This window comes from Lactuca saligna, chromosome 9 (assembly GCF_052625555.1).
Source record: "Lactuca saligna cultivar CGN05327 chromosome 9, ASM5262555v1, whole genome shotgun sequence".
NCBI classification, from domain to species: Eukaryota; Viridiplantae; Streptophyta; class Magnoliopsida; order Asterales; family Asteraceae; genus Lactuca; species Lactuca saligna.
This window is the reverse complement of record NC_136425.1, coordinates 10,265,407-10,276,725: the sequence shown is the minus strand read 5'-3', so window position 1 is coordinate 10,276,725 and position 11,319 is coordinate 10,265,407.

The following is an 11,319-nucleotide window of genomic DNA, read 5'->3' as shown; positions in this document are numbered from 1 at the left end:
ATCTTCGGGTCGATCAAGGAAGGGATCATGGAGTTGATGGAGGATCGCCTGCGGGCATTCAGGAGCGATTTGGCATCTGGCCAGTCGGGGTCACGCACACTGTCCATCAAGGACTTTAGGGGCAGTGGTGCGCCAGATTTCCATGGGGTAAAGGACCCCATTGCTGCCAGGCGATGGATTGCAGACATCGAGTCTGCACAGTTGACTAGCTTCTGCCCCGAGGGGTCGAAGGTGAGATACGCAGCGGGGTGTTTACGGGACCGAGCCCGGGACTGGTGGGATTCAGTGGGCGACTCGTTGGGAGCCTCAGCTATCGAGGCTATGACCTGGTCGGACTTTGTGACCAGGTTCAGGGCAGAGTTTGTGCCGACTGTCGAGCTTCAACAGCTGGCCAGGGAGTTTATGGATATGAGACAGACGACGAAGACTGTGGCGGAGATCACCGCCAAGTTCCGGGAGAGGGCTTTGTTGGTGCCCCAGTATGCTGGTGACGAGGATATGAGGAGGACTCGTTATCACGATATGCTTCAAGCTGACATCCGGGAGCATGTTAGCTTTTCGGTTTGCCCTACCTTGGACTCTATGATCGCCAGGGCAAGGGAGAGGGAGATAGATTTGGAGCACATCCGAAAACAGAAATTAGAGGAGGGGCAGGTAGGAGGGGCTTCGGGGAAGAAGCCCAAGGGATCAGATGGGAGGCCGAAAGGCCAGTCAGGACCGGGCCGCTGCAGGAAGTGCGGCAGGCCGCACGAGGGGGCGTGCAAGATGGGATCATCAGGCTGCTACAAGTGCGGCAAGTTTGGGCACATCAGCAGGGATTGCACTGCTCCTGCAGCAGTTATTCAGACATCGGAGTTGCTGTGTTTCCACTGCAACCAGAGGGGCCACAAGAAGGCCAATTGCCCCCTGTTGACAGTTTCAGCGCCGGTGAAGGCGCCAGCTCCAGCGACCCTGCGGATCACGGATGGCAGACAGGGCAAAGCAGAGGCTCCGGTGGTGAGGAGCCGAGCATTCCAGCTGACTACCGAGGAGGCACGCGCCGCGCCCGATGTGGTGACGGGTATGATTCTTTCCTTCTATCTTTTGTTTTATGATGTTATGATATTGATATGTGCTCCGTGTGTATATATATATGTATTAGGATCGTTCCATGTGAATGGCATCCCAGTTCAGGTATTGTTCGACTCGGGTGCATCCCGATCGTTCGTTTCTCTTGCGCTTAGCAAGAGGTTTCATGAGACTTCAGGCGAATTAGATTGCCCGTTAGAGGTGGAGATTGCTGACGATCGATCGGTGCAAGCAACGATGGTGTTTCGAGATTGCGTTCTGTGACTGTTTGAGGAGCGTTACCTGGTGGACTTGGTTCCCATTCCATTGCGTGGGAACAAGGTGATTATTGGCATGGATTGGGTGAGCCCTAATGGGGCGGTGATAGACTGCGCGCAACAGCTAGTGCGAGTCAGGACCTCAAGCGGGGGAGAGTTAGTGATTCATGGCAAACGGCCGCAGTGTGGACCCATTGTATGTTCAGCAGCGAGGGCTAGGCGCTATCTTCAGCAGGGATGCGCGGGATATTTCGCGTATGTGATGGATACCCGGGAGGCGGGTAAGGCGACCATGAGCGAGGTCCCGGTGGTTCGAGATTTTGCAGATGTTTTCCCGGAGGAACTACCTGGGATACCTCCGGAGCGACAGGTGGAGTTCAGGATTGACCTTATTCCCGGTGCGGCTCCGATAGCCAAAGCACCGTATCGGTTGGATCCTCCCGAGATGCAGGAGTTGTCTACGCAGCTGCAGGAGCTGCTGGACAAGGGATTTATTCGTCCAAGCAGTTCGCCTTGGGGAGCCCCGATTCCATTTGTGAAGAAGAAGGTGTTGGATATAGTGTCTAAGCCCATAACTATATTTGGTATATACTTGACCCGACCCGGCATGGTCCATTTGGGTTGCACTTCACCCGAACAGATTATGGATAATATTTGAGAATAGTACAAGTAATGATTTATTAATATATTATAAGTTCTAATATATTAATATAAGATCATATTATTTAATTAGTAGTGATCTATAATTAATCTAGGATTAATTTAGTGATCAAAGATATTACTAATTAAATATGGGCTTCTATATTTATATAGTGTGGGCTTATGCTTATTTGGAATGGGCTAGGCTTGGATGGAAAAGTCCATGGATACTCCATGGAGCTTTAACCCATGGATCTCATGGAAATGAAGAGACATGGGTATTAGGGTTTACATGGATGTAACCTTAATCCACCACACTATATAAAGGAGGCTTTGGCTCTTGAAATCAATCTAGTGGACACTAGTTGACACATGTTGTGGTGAGGGCCGATTTCAAGAGTAGTGTGGCTATTCTCTCAAAGTTCCAAGTTTGTGGTGATTTGTGACTTTCATTTTAGGCATCCACATTATTGGTGCTAGGCTCTAAAACTCCAAAGAATCAACTACAACTACAAGGTAAGTATTTTCTACTAGCTTTATTTGATTCAAGTTCCCCATGCCATGCTAGTTAGGATATAAGCCTTGGAAAAACAATTATTGCATGTATTCTAGACAAACATAGATCCAAGGTTTATTAGGGTTGCATGTACACTTAGGAAGTGTTAGAATGCTCAAAACCCATCAGTGGTATCAGAGACTAGGCTTGTTTGTTTGATACTTGATGCAATAAGTTGAAAAAAGTCGAAAATCTTGCTGTCTGACGAATGGACTCGTCGAGTCCATGGGGGGACTCGTCGAGTTCACTTGTATCTTCAACCTACTCGACGAGTAGGTTCATGCACTCGTCGAGTAGGGTCGACAGAGTGCAGAATTTCGACTTTAGTTGCTGGAAATGGATTAGAAACATTACCCTAAACTGTTTTGGTACTTGGAAACTTGTTTTAGATGGAGTAATGTCTTTTCTAATTCATTTACAACAACTAGTTATCAAAATTACAAAGATTAAAGTGTGATTTTGATATATGAAAGTGTTCATGTTCATGCTCTTGTTCTTATGATGTTTAGATGATCATAGGAATTATTTGTAACCTATGTGGTAGATTAATTCATGATCATAATGTGTTTTAATGGAGTCCATAACTTGTCCTCAAGTTATGGAAAACCAAAAGTCTCTTGGATTAAAAAACCATTAAAAGAACACAAGAGTTAGAAAAATGAAAAGTCCTCATTTTATTACTCTATTAAACTCATAAGTTACAAGAAATGAAAAGTTTTGAAAGTTTACAAAACTTGCCCTCAAGTTTTAGAACAAGTAAAGTTAAGTTAAAACTTTAGTTCCAACCCTTAGAATTTTAAAAGTTAAAATTCAACCCTTATACTTATATTATGATTTAATAATTATATATATATATATATATATATATATATATATATATATATATATATATATATATATATATATATATATATATATATATATATATATGTATAAGAATAAAGTCGTCTTACCGCTAGTACGCCTCATTCACGAAGCCGGTCTATAAGGTGGGTATAAGGTTGTTGCCTATAAAATGGTGACTTAATGGGTGTCCACTCTCACCCACCGCTTGCTTGACTGGTGGGGGGTCGTTAGCCGAACGGGTAAGACAATGACTTATAAATTCTCATTCAAAGTATGATGAATATTATAAAGTAACTAAATGTTTTATTAAATTCCCAATCTTAGTTACTTTAGGAAAATGTGAATAAGGTGCTAATCCATGAAATTACACTTTACACTTTGCTTAAGTCGTTGGTGGAGCGTGTGTGGTTAACCGGCACACTAACTTGGACTTAACAAGGTAGGTAAAGGGTGACTTAAAGGTTTATTATAGTATCGATGGAGCGTGTGTGGTTTACCGGCACATCGATTGAGTGATAAACTTTAAAGGGTACCAAGTGGTTTGCATGGTTACTTCACACCTCGTTTTGTGATCCTCGGCATCCCAGTCACAAAACTTGGAGGGCACACTCGAGATTGAAACATGCCTTTGAAAAGTTCATTGAATCTCAAAGAATCTAGGAATTTCTAAGAACCAATCAAAACCTAATACTTGATATTTCGGTTTTCGTGGTGGAAATTGGTGAATCGTCATTCACCTACCTTTCGAATATGTTATAGCTTAGACTACGGCATACCTCTTCTAAGTTATAATATATTGTGATTGGATCATAGCCTTAATATTACATTTGGGTGTTTTATTAAGGACTCTCTTATATCTAAACTAATCTTGTTCTCTTCCTTTTAGATGTCTTCAAACAATGTTGCTTCTGGCTCTAATCCTAATGGCTCCTTTACTCTTATGAGTTTGTGTGGGAAAGTCACCTTCGATGGATCCAACTTCAATGAGTGGATCAGAAACATCAGGATGATTACCCGCTACGAGGACAAAGAATATGTCCTCGACAAGGAGCTTAAGGAGATTAATGAGACCACTGCAACTCCTCAGGAGATCGCTGACTTTCAGGCACATGAAAGGGATGCTACGAAAGTAGCATGCATCATGATGGCCACGATGACAGCGGAACTCCAAAAGTCTTATGAAGATTTCTACCCTTATGAAATGCACCAAGATTTGATGGAAAGATACCATCAAAGTGCACGACAAGAGAGGTACGAAATCATCTGCTCCATGATAACAACCATGATGAAGGACGGGGATTCCGTCACGAGCCACATGCAGAAAATGCAAAGGTATGTGGATCGATTGTTGAAGCTCAACGTGAACTTCCCTGAGGAGCTTGCAATAGATATAATTTTGCGCTCCTTACCATCGCACTATGATCAATTCCGCATGACATATCACATGAATAAGGAAGAGGTCACACTCAGCAAACTTCAGGGACTTCTCAAGACCGTAGAATCAGGTCTTAAGGGGAAGTCGGTTGTTAACACTCCTACTCCAAACTCAACTCCGGTTTTGACAATCGGGAAAAGTCGAGGGAGGAAGAGAAAGAGCTCTTCGAAGGGTACCAAGGCTCGGACCCTTGATGGCTCTTCTTCAAGTGGAACCAAGAAAGGTTTCATCACTCCTTCTTCTGACCCAAAAGAGGCTGAATGCTTCTATTACCATGAAAAAGCTCATTGGAAGCGGAACTGCCCAAAATACCAGCAAGATGTGAAGGATGGGAAAGTTAAACCCAACCATGCAGGTATTTACACTATCATTTCTAATAACTCACCCCATTCGAAATCTTGGGTCCTTGATACCGGTTGTGGTATTCACATTTGTTGTGACTTGAAGGGACTAGGAAGAAGTGAGAATGTGGAGCAATGAAGAATAAACTTAATCATGGGGAATAGGAAAGTTACACCTGTCACCAAGATTGGAGTTTATACTTTATCGCTAAGTAGTGGGTTAAATTTAGATTTGAATAAGTGTTGTTATTCGCCAGAAATGGAAAGAAATATTATTTCCTTTCATGCATTGTACAAACAAGGTTTCACCTTTTCATTTGATAATGAAGTTGGTTCGATTAATGCTTTATTTAATAATGTTCTTTATTTTAAAGCATTACCTTGTGATGGTGTGTATGAAGCTGTATCTGTTGTAGATAACTCAGGAAATAATGTTTTGTGTATTGATTCTCCTAATAATAATAACTTGGATAAAGCATCATTATGGCATTGTCGTCTTGGACATATAAGCAAGAAACGCATAGGCCAACTCCAAAAAGATGGAGTCTTGGAGTCGTTTGACCTAAAGTCAGATGATAGTTGCGAATCATGCTTACTTGGAAAAATGACAAAGTCACCCTTCACAGGCTCATGTGAAAGAGGTGAAGGTTTGTTGGACCTTATACACACGGATGTGTGTGGACCATTCAAACATGCCACAAGGGATGCTAATCATTATTATTTGACTTTTACTGATGATTACAGTAGATATGGATATGTCTACTTAATCAAGCATAAGTCAGAGACTTTCGAGAAGTTTAAGGAATTTAAACAGGAAGTCGAGAATCAATTGGGCAGGAACATTAAGATGCTTCGATTCGATCGAGGTGGTGAGTATCTTAGTTCAGAGTTCCTCGACCATCTAAGGGAATGTGGGATTGTCTCACAATTGACACCTCCCAGGACACCGCAGTTGAATGGTGTGGCTGAGAGGCGTAATCGAACCTTGTTGGACATGGTTCGTTCCATGATGAGTCGAGCTTCGCTACCAATTTCATTATGGGGGTATGCCTTAGAGACTGTCGCCCATATTCTTAATCTAGTCCCTACAAAGAAAGTTGCCAAAACTCCTCACAAGATGTGGACTGGTAAAGTACCTAAACTAGACCACATCAAGGTTTGGGGTTGCGAGGCTTTCGTGAGACGCGAGACTCATGATAAGCTCGAACCCCGAAGCGAGAGGTGTATTTTCATCAGCTACCCACAACAATCCTTTGGTTACCTCTTCTACAAACCTAGTGACAATGTGGTCTTTGTAGCAAGAAGAGGAGTCTTTCGAGAAAGAGAGTTTATAAGCCAAGGAGACAGTGGGAGGCAAATTGATCTTGAAGAAATTCAAGAGTCAAGTGGTGAAGGAACTTCAAACTCTAGCCCTTAACTTGAGGAGGAAACTCCTGTTGAGCCAATTGACGAATCTGTACCTCTGAGACGTTCCACGAGAGTTAGGAGTGCACCTGAGCATTACTATGGATTTCATATTACTGCAGAAGGTGAGACACTTATTAGTGATGGGACACTAGTAAGTCAAGATGACCCTAACAGCTACGAGGAAGCCATGGCAGGCCCCGAGTCTGCTAAATGGAAAGAGGCTATGGATAGCGAGATACAATCCATGTATGACAATCAAGTTTGGAACTTGGTTGAGAATGTACCAGGTCGTAAGACTGTAGGGTGCAAATGGGTCTTCAAGAAGAAGACCGACATGGATGGTAAAGTACACACTTATAAGGCTAGATTGGTTGCAAAGGGCTTCTCTCAAATTCCTGGAGTGGATTATGATGAGACCTTTTCTCCGGTAGCCAAGATTAAGTCTATTCGGGGTCTGTTAGCCATAGCCGCATTTCATGACTATGAAATTTGGCAAATGGATGTCAAAACCGCCTTCCTTAATGGAAAGTTGGCTGAAGATGTTTACATGAGTCAGCCAGAGGGTTTTGTCAGCAACGAGTACCCTAATAGAGTGTGTAAGCTTGAGAAATCCATTTATGGATTAAAGCAAGCACCTCGCAGATGGAATCTTTGCTTTGATGAGAAGGTCAAGGAATTTGGCTTTTCTAGGAGTGAAGATGAATCCTGTGTGTATGTCAAGGCTAGTGGGAGTATAGTTAGCTTCTTGGTATTGTATGTGGATGACATACTACTCATAGGAAACGACATTCCAACCCTGCAGGAAGTAAAGTCCTGGCTTGGGAAGTGTTTCGCTATGAAGGACCTTGGTGAAGCCGCCTATATTTTAGGGATAAGGATCTTGAGAGATCGGAGTAAAAGACTAATTGGACTTAGTCAAAGCACCTACTTGGATAAAGTGTTGAAAAGATTCAACATGCATAACTCCAAGAAAGGTGAGTTACCCATTCAGTGTAACGCTAGATTGAGTAAGACACAAAGCCCTAGTACTGAGGCTGAAATAGCAGAAATGAGTCGACTACCTTATGCTTCTGCTGTAGGATCGATCATGTATGCTATGACGTGTACTCGACCTGATGTAGCCTTTGCTTTGAGCATGGTTAGCAGGTATCAGGGGAACCCTGGCAAGGAACACTGGACTGCGGTAAAGAATATCCTCAAGTACCTGCGAAGGACTAAGGACTGGGTCCTTACCTTCGGTGGGAGTGATGACTTGAGAGTTGTAGGGTATAGTGATGCTAGCTTCCAGACTGATAGGGATAATTTCCGCTCTCAGTCAGGCTGGGTCTTTACCTTAAACGGAGGAGCAATCACTTGGAAGAGTTCCAAGCAGGAGACAGTGGCTGATTCCACTTGTGAATCAGAGTATATAGCAGCAAGCGAGACAGCAAAGGAGGCTATATGGCTAAAGAACTTCATCGGAGACCTTGGAGTTGTACCAACTATCAAAGAGCCGATGGATATTTTCTGTGACAGCAATAGTGCGGTTGCCTTAGCCAAGGAACCAAGGGATCACGGGAGATCCAGACACATCGACAGAAAATACCATTTCATAAGACATCGAATTGAAGAAGGACTCCTCATGGCAAAGAGGGTATCATCGGATGAGAACCCGGCAGATCCCCTCACGAAGGGACTGAGTAGGGTTAAGCATCTCCAGCATGCTCGGAGCATAGGGCTGAAGGATGATATAAGTTTTAGTAGTTAGATAACCCAGAAATTTGTAAAGTGTAATTGACATTTGATGATGAATAAAAGGTGTTTTATTTATGAGTAAAGTGTTGCTATCTCTTGTCGATCTTTTACTATATTTCTTTTGCATGTTTTGACTTCTAGAATAATTATGTTTAGTATAACATATTATTCAAACCTCCACAGTCGGTCATATGTCGGAAGTAGGTATGAATCAAGACTGTCATGTTTGGTTGTAGAGGTCTAAGGTGTTAGACAAGGCTACAACAATCATGAGTGCTCATAAGTTCTGAGCATTGGACCCAACCCACGCTCACTGGAATCACTTCATGGAATTCTATCTCGAGTGATCGTGAGACGGTAATATCATATAAGTCTTCAAACCTAGCGATATGATTTGTTACTTACAAGTTGGTTATGCATTGATTGTATGAAAACGCATTGGTAACTCGATGTTATAAAACGTGCTCTTGTGTGTAATTCAATGAGTGGTAGAACAAACATATGAGTCGAAGTTTATCTGTTCCTTCTTGGATTAGAAGCTGATATCTGGGCCCCTCGATGATTTTGTTTTGACCTATGTACCGGGCCCGGTCAGAACTAAGTTGATGTGTTCAATTAAGTTCTTTGTCAAACAAATCAGAAATCGGGAAACAAATGCTGGACAATAAGCAAGACCATGTTCCATGTATTTGTACGGCTGATATCTAGAACAGAGGATTATATGATCACTTATCTAAATGGCGCGTTCTAGTTCAACAGAGTTTAAAGAGCTACGATTGCGGATCGGTTCCTGAAGTTATACTTGCAAATATAGTTACTAGACTTATCCAAGTGGGAGACTGTTGGATATAGTGTCTAAGCCCATAACTATATTTGGTATATACTTGACCCGACCCGGCATGGTCCATTTGGGTTGCACTTCACCCGAACAGATTATGGATAATATTTGAGAATAGTACAAGTAATGATTTATTAATATATTATAAGTTCTAATATATTAATATAAGATCATATTATTTAATTAGTAGTGATCTATAATTAATCTAGGATTAATTTAGTGATCAAAGATATTACTAATTAAATATGGGCTTCTATATTTATATAGTGTGGGCTTATGCTTATTTGGAATGGGCTAGGCTTGGATGGAAAAGTCCATGGATACTCCATGGAGCTTTAACCCATGGATCTCATGGAAATGAAGAGACATGGGTATTAGGGTTTACATGGATGTAACCTTAATCCACCACACTATATAAAGGAGGCTTTGGCTCTTGAAATCAATCTAGTGGACACTAGTTGACACATGTTGTGGTGAGGGCCGATTTCAAGAGTAGTGTGACTATTCTCTCAAAGTTCCAAGTTTGTGGTGATTTGTGACTTTCATTTTAGGCATCCACATTATTGGTGCTAGGCTCTAAAACTCCAAAGAATCAACTACAACTACAAGGTAAGTATTTTCTACTAGCTTTATTTGATTCAAGTTCCCCATGCCATGCTAGTTAGGATATAAGCCTTGGAAAAACAATTATTGCATGTATTCTAGACAAACATAGATCCAAGGTTTATTAGGGTTGCATGTACACTTAGGAAGTGTTATAATGCTCAAAACCCATCAGAAGGATGGGTCGCATCGGATGTGTATAGATTACCGGGAGTTGAATAAGGTGACGGTGAAGAACCGTTACCCACTCCCGAGGATTGATGACCTCTTTGACCAGCTTCAGGGAGCATCTTGGTTCTCCAAGATTGACTTGCGTTCGGGTTATCATCAGATGAGGGTCAGGGAGGAGGATACGCAGAAGACCGCGTTTCGGACACGTTATGGCCACTATGAGTTTGTGGTGATGCCGTTTGGGCTCACCAATGCTCCTGCCGCGTTCATGGATCTCATGAACCGCGTTTGCAGACCGATGCTGAATCGGTCTGTGATAGTCTTTATCGATGACATCTTGGTTTATTCCAAGACCCAGGAGGAGCATGAGGAGCATCTAAGGGAGGTGTTGGAGACCCTGAGGAGGGAGAGCTTGTATGCCAAGTTCTCCAAGTGCGAGTTCTGGCTGCGTGAGGTGCAGTTTCTTGGGCACCTCGTCAACCAGAACGGGATTCTGGTCGATCCGGCCAAGGTTGAGGCTGTGATGAGATGGGAGGTTCCGAAGTCTCCATCAGAGATTCGGAGTTTCTTGGGATTAGCGGGCTACTATCGGAGATTTATCCAGGATTTCTCCAAGATAGTCGTACCCCTGATGCGACTGACGAAGAAAGCCGTGGTCTTTCGGTGGGGACCCGAGCAGCAGGCTGCATTTGAGATGCTGAGATAGAAATTGTGTGAGGCGCCGATCCTAGCCCTACCTGAGGGCGTAGAGGATTTTGTGGTTTATTGTGATGCGTCCATTTCAGGGTTGGGCGCAGTTCTGATGCAGAGGGGGGATGTCATTGCCTATGCTTCGAGGCAACTCAAGCCTCACGAGGCGAACTACCCGACGCACGATTTGGAGTTGGGGGCCGTGGTATTCGCCCTCAAGATTTGGCGACATTACCTCTACGGGGTTCGTTGTACCATCTACACGGACCACAAGAGTCTGAGGTATCTCATGGACCAGCCGAATCTGAACATGAGGCAGCGTCGATGGTTGGATGTGGTAAAGGATTATGATTGCGAGATCCTTTACCACCCGGGGAAGGCCAACGTGGTGGCCGATGCGCTTAGCCGCAAGGCGGCATCGATCAAGGACGTATGCATGAGGATGACCGTAGTGACTCCCCTATTGGAGCGAATTCGGGAGGCTCAACAGGAGGCTATCAAGGAGGAGCATCGGAAGAGCGAGCGCGTGGTGGGTCAGGTAACCTCCTTTGATTATGATAGCCGGGTCTATTGACACTACACCATAGGGTGTGGGTGCCGTATCACGGGGGCGTCCGCCAGATTTTAATGGATGAGGCGCACAAGTCCCGATTCTCTAATCATCCTGGGGCGACGAAGATGTATAGGGATCTCCATCTGAACTATTGGTGGCCCTGCATGAAGCGGGATGTGGC